This window comes from Falco rusticolus, chromosome 8 (assembly GCF_015220075.1).
Source record: "Falco rusticolus isolate bFalRus1 chromosome 8, bFalRus1.pri, whole genome shotgun sequence".
Classification (NCBI taxonomy): Eukaryota; Metazoa; Chordata; class Aves; order Falconiformes; family Falconidae; genus Falco; species Falco rusticolus.
This window is the reverse complement of record NC_051194.1, coordinates 4,228,541-4,241,644: the sequence shown is the minus strand read 5'-3', so window position 1 is coordinate 4,241,644 and position 13,104 is coordinate 4,228,541. Positions and strand designations below refer to the sequence as shown.

General features: G+C 48.7%; 1 long non-coding RNA gene across 1 annotated transcript; it reads right to left on the bottom strand.

The window, feature by feature from the left end:
• Window positions 1-4,885: 4,885 nt before the first annotated feature.
• Window positions 4,886-13,104, bottom strand: LOC119152566. The gene is made up of 3 exons (XR_005105809.1): window positions 12,949-13,104; window positions 12,715-12,800; window positions 4,886-6,598 (listed from the first exon to the last, which is right to left on the bottom strand). It is a non-coding gene; the product is annotated as an uncharacterized LOC119152566 (long non-coding RNA).

The following is a 13,104-nucleotide window of genomic DNA, read 5'->3' as shown; positions in this document are numbered from 1 at the left end:
GGGACGGGCCGGCGGCGGCCGCGCGCCCCGTTAAATGCGGCGGCGGGGCGGGGGCGGGGAGCGGCCCCGCGGGGGGGAGCGGAGCCACCGCCCGGCCCGGCGGGAGGGGAGGGGAGAGGGGGCCGCCCCCCGGGAAGGGCATCCCTCCATCCCTCCATCCCTCCATCCATCCCTCCATCCATCCGCCCACCCATCCGGCCGGCGGTCCCGTGCCCGCCGCTGCGGGAGCAGCAGGCAGCCGGCGGTGGCCCGCCGTCCTTCCTGCCCTGCCCGCTCAGCCTTTCATCCACAGTTGCTTTTCCTTCTTCTGGAGTTGTTTTCTTCTCCCCCACTCCGAGTCCCGACTCGGAGTGGGTGGTTGGACCGACACGCTCCGGGGGTCCCATTGCTCTCGGCCGCTCTGTGAGCCCCCCACCCCAGGGAGCTTTCCTGGCTGCCCCCCGGCCAGCCCAGCCCTGTCCCACTATGTTTGAAAGTCACCCCATGCAGCCTCACCCAGCACCCTCTCAGTGCCTGCGGGTGTCACCCACCCACCCCGCCCCAGCATCTCCCAGCGCTCACGCGTGCCGTGGGTTTTTGGTTTCTGTTAAGCCCAAGCAGAAGCGATGAGGCTGCCATCAGCATGTCCCTTTGCCCAGGTTGCTTGTGTTACACACGGCTTCAGGGTGAAGCCGCAGTTCTGCAGCGGGCCACGTACCCCCCCATCGCTCTGAAGGTCACAGGCACAAAGGTGCCGGCCCACTGTGGCCACTGGGACAAGCCCCTAGGAGCAGCCCTGGGCACTCCAGCCATCCTAACAGCTGACGTGGGACACCCCCCTTCCAGCCAAGGGCAGAGTGTTGCTTGTGAAGGTAATGGCAGCAAAGCCAAACCCTCGCTTGGGGCTGTCACTGTGCTCATCGCCACGAGCTTCGAGGAGAGAGCCCTTGGAGAAGTCCTGAAGGGGCCAAAATGCGAGCGAAGCACAAACTGATGTTCCTTCTGCAATGCCAGGCACAAAGGGGCAGGAAAGGCTCAGGTCACCTGGCCCCCAGTTTATCCAGCCTGACTCACTGCAGCATCCCAGTGTCTGTAACGGATTTGCTCTGACCGGACTCACACCAGAGTTGAAGGGCTTTTTCCTCCCTAAATCCTCCTGGGAAGCAGATGGGGTTCTTTGTGGCCACTTGCCCTTAGGGACAGACTTCTGCAAAACCCTCGTATAGCTTTGCAGGCTGGGCAGCGGGCAGAAAGGGCAGCTGCTCAGCAAAGGACAGGAATTGAAATGTATCCAGTGAGCAGCCACCGAGCCAAACAGAAGAAGTCTTTAGCAATAATAAACACTTCGAATTTACAAAGATTTTTTTTCCCACAGTAAATAAATCTGATAGTGTAAACAGCATTAATGCTTCTCGGATAAAATACACAAAACCATTCCTCGGGAGTTTCCTCTCCCTGGGGAGTGCATCATTGCTGCCTCCATTTAAGTAGGTAAATCATGAAGCCTTACCTACAAAGGCTCGTGACTCCAGCCTAAAAGGCAAGAAATACAGGTTTCAGGTCTTCCTGAGAAAAAGGTGAGGTTTGAACCCTCTTAGGTGTTGCCTAACCCAAGCCTTTCTCAGCCGCACTTCTGTAAAGTTGAGGTACCTTCCGAGTGCCTCCAGTGCTCTGTTTGAAAGAGAGGAGTGATCTACAGTCCCCCAGAAAGGGGTGACTTGGTTCCCCAGCTCTGGGAAAAGATTTAGGACTGCGAAGCCTGATCTGATGGATGTGCATTTTCCTTGGCCCCAGAAGGGAACAAGCCTTAAAATTCTCTCCTCCTCTACCAGCTATTGTAATTTATTGCCAGGGAAAGGCTTAAAGCTCCTAAAAAGTGAAACGAAAAGAGGAGGGAGATCACAGCAAAGGCATTGCCAGCTGCTGAGTCCTCTGAAAACAGCAGCCGGTTGCAATTTCTCTGCGAGTAAGAGCAGCGAAGATCCCATGTGGTGGCAGGGCCAAGCACCTGGACATAGGCTCCCACCTTGCCTCCCCCGTGCTAAACTGCCGTTTCGGGAATGGCAAGGTCCCTCTCATTCACACAGCTGGCTTATAGACTGTCAGCTTCTCTCCTGAGCACCCCCAAGGAGCAGCAGCCCCAGATCCTCAGAAGAGCATCTTCCCCCAGGAGCACAGGGCTGCCTGTCCTAGGATGAGCTCGCCGGGATCACCAAGTTCCTGTTCCGACCCTTCAAAGTGAGGGTTAATGTCCCCAAGACACCAAACCCCGCACTGTAGTCAGCAGGAGTTTGTTGAACCCATAATATTGGAAATGAACTTGACAAAGATTTTTCCCAGTGTTCTCCTGGAGACTGAGCAAGCTGCGGGCAAGCAGGGACAAGAGGCTGTGAGGGGGTCAGGGCTGAGCATGGGGAGGGATGGGGTGGCACCACCACCTTCCTGCACCCAGCACTGGCACACAGCCTGGGTGCCCTGAGCCACACTCGGCTTTTCCTGCCCCCCAAAAATTCTGGATTGGTTGTGCTGGGATACACAGAGCAAGGCAAAGGCAGGACGGGAAACCACTGGGTGCACAGGCAGGTGGGCAGGGGTGGTGCATTTGCTGTTTGGGCAGCAGAGAGCTCACATGGGAAATGATCTTCTGCAGACCCCACGGGCAAACTCGCTGGTTTTATCTCCGGCTGCTGGATTCCTTCCTCCCCACCCTCCCTCCCCATCCCGCCGCCTCCTTGTTCTTCTCCAGTGCATCGTTATTCATTATTCCTCTCCAGCAGGACTCTCTGTACTGGCTAAGCCCTCAGCTTCTGTGAATCTGTTTGAGAGCGGCTCAACTGTTGCAAAGAAATATCCAAATACACTAGGCTATCAGACTGTGACAAACCCATTTGTGAATGACCATGGCTTCGGTTTGCACTTGTTTTAACCTCTGCTTTCAGACGGATGTTTAGTTTGAAATGAAATCCATGGGCAGTGGACTCCCTGCACACTCATCATACAAATACTCCAAAATCAATCACGTAGAAAATTGCACTTACACAAATAGACACTTCCATACACATTTCAGAGAAAAGCAATGAGCAGAAATAACAGCTGCTCCACCAAAAGAGAGGAATTGCAAGACCTACACTAAGTCAAATGAAGAAATCTTCAGCAATAATATACATCCATTATTTAAAAAGATTTTTCCTGTATAAACAAATCTGAAGGCTGAATTTACTAAATCATTAAGACCATAAATATTTTTTACTTTGTTCTGTGAGCTGCACAGAAAGGCCAGAAGGAGAGCTTCCAGAGAAAAAACACCTTTCCATCTCTTTAGTAATAGTTTCAGGAGAAATAATCAAAACATAGAACTAAAAGGATTTTTGTACTTGCCTGCCATATGAAATTTCTACCATCTTCATAATAATATAAGCAGTAATTCCCATAATAAAAAGTTATAGTGATATTTGGTAAAACCTGCATCCCTGAATCAACAAACATGTTGAATCTCCATTTCATTTTGAGCTCTAGTTAACGGTGATTTCAGGTTGGATTTTTTTTCCCCCAGGCTAGCCTCCATTCTCATTCTCACAGACTGAGCAAAAGCACTGAAAATAGCTCTGAGCATCTTTGTTGTGCTCTTGTTTTGAACTCAGAAGATTTAATTCAGAAGGATAAATAGATGATGTTTCATTTATTTTACTGTCAAGACACTGGCGAACTGCCGGGCGGACAGATCGCTGCTGTGGCTGGAGGCACAGCCTGGCACGGGATGCGGCAGGACCTGAGCAGCTCCGGCACAGAAGGGACTGAAACAAACAAAAAATGGTCCAGAGAGATGCAATCAGGGTATCGCAAAAAAATATTCCTTGGCAACAGCAGTGCTGACAGCCAGCGAGTCGTGCCTGGCTTGTGTTGGGAGTTCAGTTAACTGGTGGGAAATGACCTTAACCATGAGCTTGTCAATATATTGGTACAAAATACATCCCACCTCATCCCACAGTCTCACCTGTTTTCACTATCAGTACTAATATAGAGGGAAAAGATTTCCCTTCTTGTGTCTTTTTAGGTCTTTTTTGAACCACTCCCCCCTCCCCACATGCTCCTACACGTGCCTTTTCTGTGTCCTGTGTGTTAATGATGTGGCAGATCCTTCTTCACACCACGCTCTTGCTTTCACACATCAGTCTCGTAAAAAGATCCCGATAAAGATCACATAATCCTCTTCGTTTCCCTTTGTAGACAGCTCCATTTGATGTGTCCAGAGCCTGCTGGAAAAGGAAGAGGACTAATCCTGCTTGCCTCTGCTGCACACAGCAGGGAATTTGTAGGATTTATGTTCCAGCTCTGCTCAAAACTGTGTCCAAAAAGGCCCTCTGCATGTGTGAAGTGTTGTTATTATGTACAGTAACACACGTCTAGGTCAGCAGCTGGAATAGCGGCAGGCAGCATGTCTTTGAAACCTCAGCAGAGCCTGTCCAGCCCTTTAGAGAGGTGACATACAGTGGAAATTCAGATTAAAATAAAAATCAGGGTAGGGTTTGGGGGAGAAAGAGTGGGGAAGAACAGAAAGAAGCAAAAGCGAAAGGGGCTTTGGCTATCACATTTACAGCAAGGGACCCAGTGCTTCGTTAGAGCCTGAGAAAGTGCCAGCCTCTGCTCACTGCAGCGGTGGCACCACCAACTTAGCCCTGTCAAAAGGCACGAAAACCTGCCAGTTCCTCAGTCTATAGCATCCCTACGGGGCCTTCAGGGCGAGCTGCAGGCAGCCTGGGTACCCAGCAGTTCCCAGGGCGGGGTCTGCCTGGGGGAGCCGCGATGCTCCACGGCAGAGGCAGCGCCAGCCCAATCCCAACATCCCCCCCCAAGCTGCTTGAAGAAAACTGGGTACAGTTCCTGCTTGGCCTCTCCTTTCTGATTAAGGGTGAAGTTATTGCTGATGTCTTGTTAGGTCTGGCCAAATGAAATGACTCTGAGCGATGCTAAACTGCCTCCCCACAAGCATTTAAGCAGGGCAGCTGCCCTGGGTTAGCTCAGGAGATGTATGGCACCGTGTCGTCCTGTCCTTAGGGGCCTCGGGGAGCGCTAGCCAAAAAGGCAATTACACACAATATTCTGCTTCCTTTTAATCTATCATTGTGATGGAAGAAATATGTGCTTTATCTTGTCTGGTATAAACAAAACAATTCTCTTACCTCATCGTACAAGCTTGTAATTATCTTCCCACATTAGATATTTCAAGATAAATCTTTTTAAGAACACCTCTCCCTTGCTGCTTCTCTCTCATATGCCGACAGGCACACACAGAAAATAAACCCGTTGAAGCTCACAAGTAGTGCTATGGGGCCAAGCTGATATCCCCTCATCTGTTTCCTATTTTCCCCTCCTTCCCCCTGTCCCATATTGCAGATATACGATACAGTAAAATTATAGCGCAGGAAGTCACAAGAAGTAGCAATTCAACTTTCAGAGAATAATTCAGTGTCACTTAGTCATATCATCCATATAAGAAAAAGAAAAAAAGAGATAGAAAACAGCTCCCACAAGGCATTTCTAGCTCTCACATGTTCTCATTTTATTCCTTATCCTGCAATTTATCTTCCTGTTTTCAGCAAGCCAGCAATGAAGTAGGAAAACCCTCAGAAATCTTATTCTGACATATCTTTCTGGGGAATATTCATTTCCACGCATAGCTGTGTAAGCCATGGAAAAGTCTGCGCCATCACTGGAGAGCAAACCACTTGACCAAGGGGAGTCTACAGACCTTAAAATGGATAAAAGCAAGTTTTTTCTGGCCTGCTTCAACTGATTTAAAGGTCTGATAGACGCCCAACGTCAGTGCAGTAATCTGCTGAGCTTGGCTGTAGGCCATTTTGTAATGCAGGAAGAGAGCAAACGTTTGAGCATCCTGAGCCAAATTACAACAGACTTATTTGACTTATTTTGGGATGCTAAGCTTTTAAATCTGAATTCATTTAGTTTATTATGATATATTGGAACTTCCAAAAAAAAAAAAAAAAAGGCAAGCCAAACCCAAAAACCAAGATACCCATTAACTTCAGTTAAATGGAACAGGCAGAAGAAACCTGCCAAAAAGATACACAAACTACATGATGTCAATAGACTATCTCGCAACGGGAGATGCAGAGCCAGCAGGCTGCTTCTGTTAGCCTATAGACTTTGCATGAAATTCAGGTCACTGAAAGCTGAATGACAAACCTGACTTCAAGACCAACCTCAAAAAGTCCCTCTGTAGCTCAGCACAGTAATTTCTTCAGTAAGATTTTAACATGCTACACCCAAGACGACAAGGTGGTTATCACCTACTGATCACAGGGCCTCTGCACAATCGCCTCTCAATACATTTCACATGGTGTTTCTGAAGCAAAGGAAAAGAGACATGAGAGCACGAAGTGTGAGCACATTCCCTACTGTACTTTTTCCAACACACTGTCCATATTTCTGAAGGAAACCCGAGGGTTTATACAAACCCTGTGGGCTTTTGCAGTTAGGAGAATAGTAAAAACATTTAGAATCACAAAGTGCTGGGAAATCAAAAACTGGAGAACAGCAGAGTATGTTTGAAGGCTGCTGTGCCTTGTTTGATTCACACACTCCGGAAGAGATGCAGCATCTAAGAGAAGAAAGAACCTTAAATAATAATAAAAAAATGATTGGTAGCTGTTTCACATAGCATTTGCACATCATTGACACCCCAGTTCTGCAAAGTTATACAAGTGCTGGGTGTTTTTTTCTGGTTGCTCCATTCTTCAGACAATGGCCTCAAGCACCAAGGTGAAGCAGGTACGTAACAAAGCGCAGGACAGAAGACCAAGTGAGCACTAATAAATATCAGGAAAACTAGGTCCTAATAAAGAAAAGTCTCCCTTTTTAATGAACAAACGTCGATTGCACTAGAGGGACATCTTGCAACACGCCCAGTCGTGTCTCACACCAGGCCCCCACCGAGGAGGCACAGCCCTCTCCCACCATCCATCGGACCGAGCGCTCGCACCCAGTGACCACCCTCCCTCCGTGTGATCGCAGACCTGGCGCCGGAGCGGACTGTACAGCTGGGAGGGGGGAAACTGAGCAGCCTCCCCCCTCGCTTTAGGTAGCAGCTCAGACAGATGTCTGCTTGGAGGGGAAAGCTAGTGCCGAGCCAGCCCTGGGATGGGGAGATGGACTAGATGACCTGAGCTGTCAGTGTGGGTTAGATCCACTTTCACACTCCTGGACCAGTTGGACATTACAGCTGGCTTGCTCCAAAAAGGCTGCTCCTCCCTCTCCCATGCACCAGCTCTTCTCCTGCCTCCACCAGCCCAGCGCAGTGCTCACAGATAGCTCCTTTCCCCCCAGCACAGCAGGACTCGCTTTGCAGGTCCAGCTTCCTGCGGGATCCATGGGCTGCACCAGCTCCCCAGCAGTAAGGCTGTTCCTGGAGGCAGCAGGCAGGATGGGCAGGAGCAGGGACTCCACCTGGAAGTGAGCGATGCCAGCAGCAGCAGGGACTCCTGCATGGGCTCTGCCTGTCCCAGCCTTCCCATGCTGGCCACCTCCACCCCATCCCCACAGGACTGGACCGTGGGAGGTACGAGAGCAAAACCACCCCACTTGACATGCTCTCCCGAATGCATCACACCGGCAGCAGCCAAAGACCTTCTCAGGCTCTCCTTCAGCTCTGAGACTCTGCACGCTGAAGGTGATTATATACCTCATCAGCTCCTTCGTGTTTGGGGTTTACCTTTTCCTTCTGCTTCCTCATGGCTAGAAAACTGAGATGGGGACATCCCGTTCACCACTGTCTACTTTGGGGTGCTGGATGCCAAGCAGAGCTTCACCCGAGCCCGTGATTCTGGAGCATTTCTACCTGCATCCACACACACCCCCCAACCAAAAACCATAGGGACACGTAATTCTTGATTAGGTATTGTCAGTTCATCATCACTGTGAGGAATCATAGGGGACATATGGCTTAATTCAGTTGCAGTGGTTTTGTAGTTACAGCTGAGTAGATAACATGACAAGGTTAGTAATCATTTCTAAGAGGAAATGATTTAGTAATATAATCTATAGCACTTGATGAAGGGCCAGGCAGAGCTGGAACAGTCTGGATCCGTTTCCTCACTGCTGCTGAGAACGAATGTTGCAATATGTGTTAGGAAGGTTGAATGGAAAATAATTGCCTTCATTATGCAAGTTCAATGTACAGACATATGTTCCTGGATAAACCACTTCTACAACTAGCCAGGTCCACGTCACTTATTTTCCATAAAATATCAGGAGCAGCATTTTCTACAGGTTTCAGTCAAGTATTAGAAACAGGGCATACGCTGGTTTATCCAGCAGAGCATAAGCACATTTCTGAGGCTCACATGCACGTAGGTTTATTACTTTTTACAAGAGCTGCAGGTGTGGGAATAGGCCTCGTAGAGGATGTCTGAACATGCACCAGGACTTTGGCATATCCAAAGCAGAAACTGGAGACGTGGATTTTTATAGGAGACATAGCACATTGTAAAGCAAGATATCTTGGGCCAAATCCAGTTCCTCTTGTTTAGGCAAGCTGACCTCTTGATTTCAGTGGTACTTCTCACTCAGGCAAGGTAAACAGAAACTCAGCTTTGGACATTTATGGGAAGAATAAGAGAAGTGATTTCTTTAGCGTGATACAATAGGACTTTGTATTAGCATTAGCCCCAAGTGCCTGGAAATCTGAAATTCAAACGAAGCAAAACCTCACTACAAATAAAGAGCTTCTTAAAACCAAAGTTGTTTCCACCACTACTTTTAAAAAGCAGAGTTGCCAGCTACTGAGAAAGTGAATAAGTGATGCTCTGGCCTGGGAGGATTCCAGCAGGATTAGTCTGGCAGTTGTAGCACAATCAAGACTAATTTCTTAATTATTAGTTTTTAATTCTTCTAAGTCTGCTTTTTCACAATGGTTTGGCACCGTCCGCACCCATCACTCTCTGACTGAAGCTGGCAAGCGGACGCCTTCCCTTTCTTCTTTTATGATAGGGGAGGGCTGGGCTGGTTTGCACCAGCAGCCCGGCACGCCTGCAAAGCTGGGGACGCGGGGAGGCAGCGCTCCCTGCCCCAGCTGCTGCACCAGAGATATTTCATCCATGAGCAGGAACAAATATTTATCAGACAGACTTTCCAGTCATATGGTCCTAATCCTCACAGCAATGTGAAACTCCCAGGATGAGGTCATGGCTGGTTAATCCCAAACTATACTTTTTTTTTTTTTTTTTCTAGAGGCGGATCAGGTAGGTAGGCAATGGAGCGCACTTCTCCCCGCCTGGGGCTCGCCAGGAGCAAACTGCAGGGTTTTAGGGACATGATGTGCAAATACCCAGCCACAAACAGGCACAAGGACTTGTTCTTGCTCCAGACCACAACAGGGCTGCCAGGGCGCTACGTTAACTTTCCAACACTGATGCCGGGCACCTGTTGCTCTGAGTTTTCAGAACTTGTCAAAATCCAATTCTCAAACTCCTTGAAAGCTCCTTTAAACAAAAACCCTTCTCAAATGTGGAAAAAAAAAAAAAAAAGAACAAGCTAAAATATGTTTTAAAGGTCATCAGAAGACCCGCCAAGCTGATTAAAGCTGGGAATACTTTTTTAGGTGGTTGAGGTATCTTTGGTTTGCTCATTAGCCTTTCACTGGCCGTTGGTGATTTATACTTAAACTGTAGAACCAGGGAATTCCCTGGCCATTTTTCTCTGGGGCCTGTTTGGATCAGGAATTGTCCAAATTAGGAATTGTAGCTGAATCCTACTGAGGTCTGATCTCACAGACTGGCTTATGGCTCGCAAACAGACCCTTATTATTTTAGCCCCGATGGTACTAAAAAAAGACCATCCCAAAAACATGAGCCATCCAATGGCATATTTTAGGGCTGCACGTTAAACACACACACCAGCTCTATTCCTTCAGTTTTCTCCTTACATAAAGAGAGGCATGCCATGCATTTGACAGCATTCCAAATATTGTGCAATCTCGAGACAAAATACATTGCTCATCAGTACACAATGTATAGCAGCACCACGTCTAGGGATGAGGTGATCTCCAGCAGGATTGAACCAAGGGAAAAAGCACGATGATACCGAGTGCTGCATTTTCAGCTTGAACATTTCCCAAACCTTGGACAAGATGAAATTTGGGTCACTCCCAGGAAACCTTGACAGCCAAGTAATCAAGGAGGCTGGAAAGTCAGGTCATGTCTCTTACTATGAACCAGCCTTTGGCTCGTTATGTAAGACTGAGTAATTTCTGAGTGTGACTAACCCAGAGCAGCCCATTTACCTGTGGCCAAACACTTCCCGAGCGGGGAGCTCGGGTCTCCCACAGCCCAGGTGAGCCCCAACCACCAGATTCGGCTTTGGGAATTCTCTCTTTCTCTGCACAGTGTTTTCTGGGAGTCTTGTGTTTTATGTCACACCAATAACTAAAACATCTGGGTTTCCATGTCTCTCCCCCACATCTGCAGCAGCAGGAGGAGCCCCACATTTGTCTCAGGTCAGCGGTGGGCTCTGCTTGGGTCATGCCGTGGAGCAGATGCACAAGGTTGGGTCAAAAAGACAGGGTCACAGGCTGAGCCTCAGATGTACTCACAAAATCGGGGTGAGAGTTTGTACCAGGTGGTGGTTTGGGGTTAGTTAAAGCTCTGCTCACCACCTCCCCAGGACAAGCATCGCTGAGTCTCAGATGTTCAGTCCAAGAGGGGAAGATGGCTGGGGAGCAGCGTGGGGCTGTCCCTGAGCCCCCCACTACCGGCAGAAACCCCAACTCTGCAGGACTGGGCACGTTTTGCTTTCAGTGCGTTGTAGTAAACAACAGAAGGGAAGGGCAAGAGAAAGCAGTTGATGCTGCATAGTTGGGTCGTTTGCCCCCTTTCCTGAGCAGGTCCTTTGTTTATTTCACATGTGGCAAGAATCAGCCCTTGGATCTTCAGTTTTCTTTTCTCCTTCCACCTCATTCCCTTTGAATCCATCAGCCGGGGAGATTAGCGGTGTCACAGGAACCAGACCTTTCTGCTAAATCCCTTCCAGATGTCCAGAGCCACAAACATGTCAGTCACTGACAAGAGCCTAATGACAAGTTGCTCCCTGTTTGTTAGTGATGGCTACTGTTTCCTGGCAGAAAAGCTTTTTCCTTCCCCTCAGAAATTTCCAAAAGCAGGTTTTGCAGGGAGGCTTTCTTCTTCCCTCCCCAGGAAGAGGGCTGCTGGCTCACGAGGGGGCTCCCCATCCTGATGGCCGCTCAGAGCTGCTCTCTGCTCCCCCAGCGCTGCCACCAGAAAACCGGCCACAAGGCATCGCACCGCAGGGGCATTTTAGGAGCTGCAGAGAAGAAACAAGTGCCAGACCTGGATGCAGTCAGTGGGTTGGACAAATCCTGAACTGTGAGGTTCCCAAAAGCTTGGTGGCATTGGACAGTGTTTTTTCTGTGTTGACATTGCCAGCCCTGAGGAACCAGGTATGAACTCCAGCAGATGCTGAGGTCAGGATGGCTTTGGAAAAAACAAGCAGGAGGGCTTTCTGGGAGCAGTTCGGGATAGAAGAAGAGGAAATCATCTCACTATTTCTTTCTCCTAAGCAAGGAGAGCCACGTGGTGATGTTCTTGTCTTGCCAACGGAGAAGGCCAGGAGCTGTCTGTTAAGGGGCTCTCTCAAGCACAGGAGACAAGGGGATTTTAGCTCCAAGCCTGGAAGCCAGATCCTTTCTGCTTATCCAAAGACATGTCGTGGTTTTCTCACCCTGTTGCAATACACTAAATTTCACACCCTTCTTCTAGTGCATTTCGATCAGTCTGTGATTTCTATGTTGGATTTGTCCTATACCCCCAGCTCCTCACAAGCTCAGGAAGTATTTTTCCAAGCTAAAAATATCCTCAGAAAAATCAGTGCTATCCATTGTGGAGATTCTTGATGTTTGTATTTTCCCCTCTTTTCATCTCAGTTAAAGGACAGAATTAAAACAGTGCAGCTGGCCACGGAAAGGCTGATTCTTCATGGAAAGTGCCAGTCTCCTTGCTGGGATGGACAGGCGGGATGGACTGATGCAACATCCTTTGCCGTGCTCCCAACCACGCCACCGCAAGAAAATGAAATTCAGCAGCTCATCCCGCCTTGGCACAGACACCGCAGTGAGATGCCAAGCCAAAACTTGTGCTGAAGCCTCTGAGAAGTGCTCTTTTAATGTAGCTGCTTATTAACATGACCCTACTTGGGGAGATTTCTTCCTGTATCCTTTGAATTACGAAAACCATTTCAAAACTTGATCCCCATGAAGGCTGGGCATCGTGTCAGCTTTAAGAAGCTGAAAATAGCGATGGGTTCTTTGCAGCGAGCAGAAAAACCCACTCGGAGTCTGTCATTTGGATTTATGAATGTAAAGTCTGCTCTTTTGACATAATCTTCTTGATTTAAGCTTGTGGTTTCCACACACAGTTTCCATTAAAATTAATATAAGTCATCTGGGCAAATGTCTCCCAGGTTGACAGGATGAAAGGTTCAACTCCTGGAGCTTTATTCCCTGTTTATGGGTTCAACGCTGACCTGTGCAGGATCCAGCCCACAGCCTGAGTTGGAGTTTCCCATCCCTGCTCAGCGGGACCCTCGGTGATCAGGTACAAGGTGCCTGACCTGGACACCCACAGCACCGGGGAAGGTTAGCAAACACCTCTGGAAACCACTCCTGAGGTATTTGCTAGATAAACCAGAAAGTCAGACCTTGCTCACCTCTTCATGCTGCAAAGCTGTTGTGGGTTGAGATGTTCTGCCTGGTGTGAAACCAGCCTCAGCACCAGCACCACTTCCACAGCAACCTACCATAAAGGGGTGAAGTAGAAAAGAGAGCAGCTCAGCAAAAATCCTGAGCAAGGAGGTTCGGTTGCAAAACACAAATGTGTGTTGTAAAAGAACATACAGCTATCTTCTCAAAGACATGAGTGCCTCTTTTTAAGTCAAACCCACCAGTTTTGCAGAAGATCATTCACATCACACCTGTTTGACAAGCAGCTGGAGGCTGAATCCTTCCCCAATTCAGGCCATCCATGTTAGCCCACCACGGCCAGCCCAGAGGAGCATTGCTTGAGAACCAGTCCTCCAAATTCCCCCAGATAAAATCAC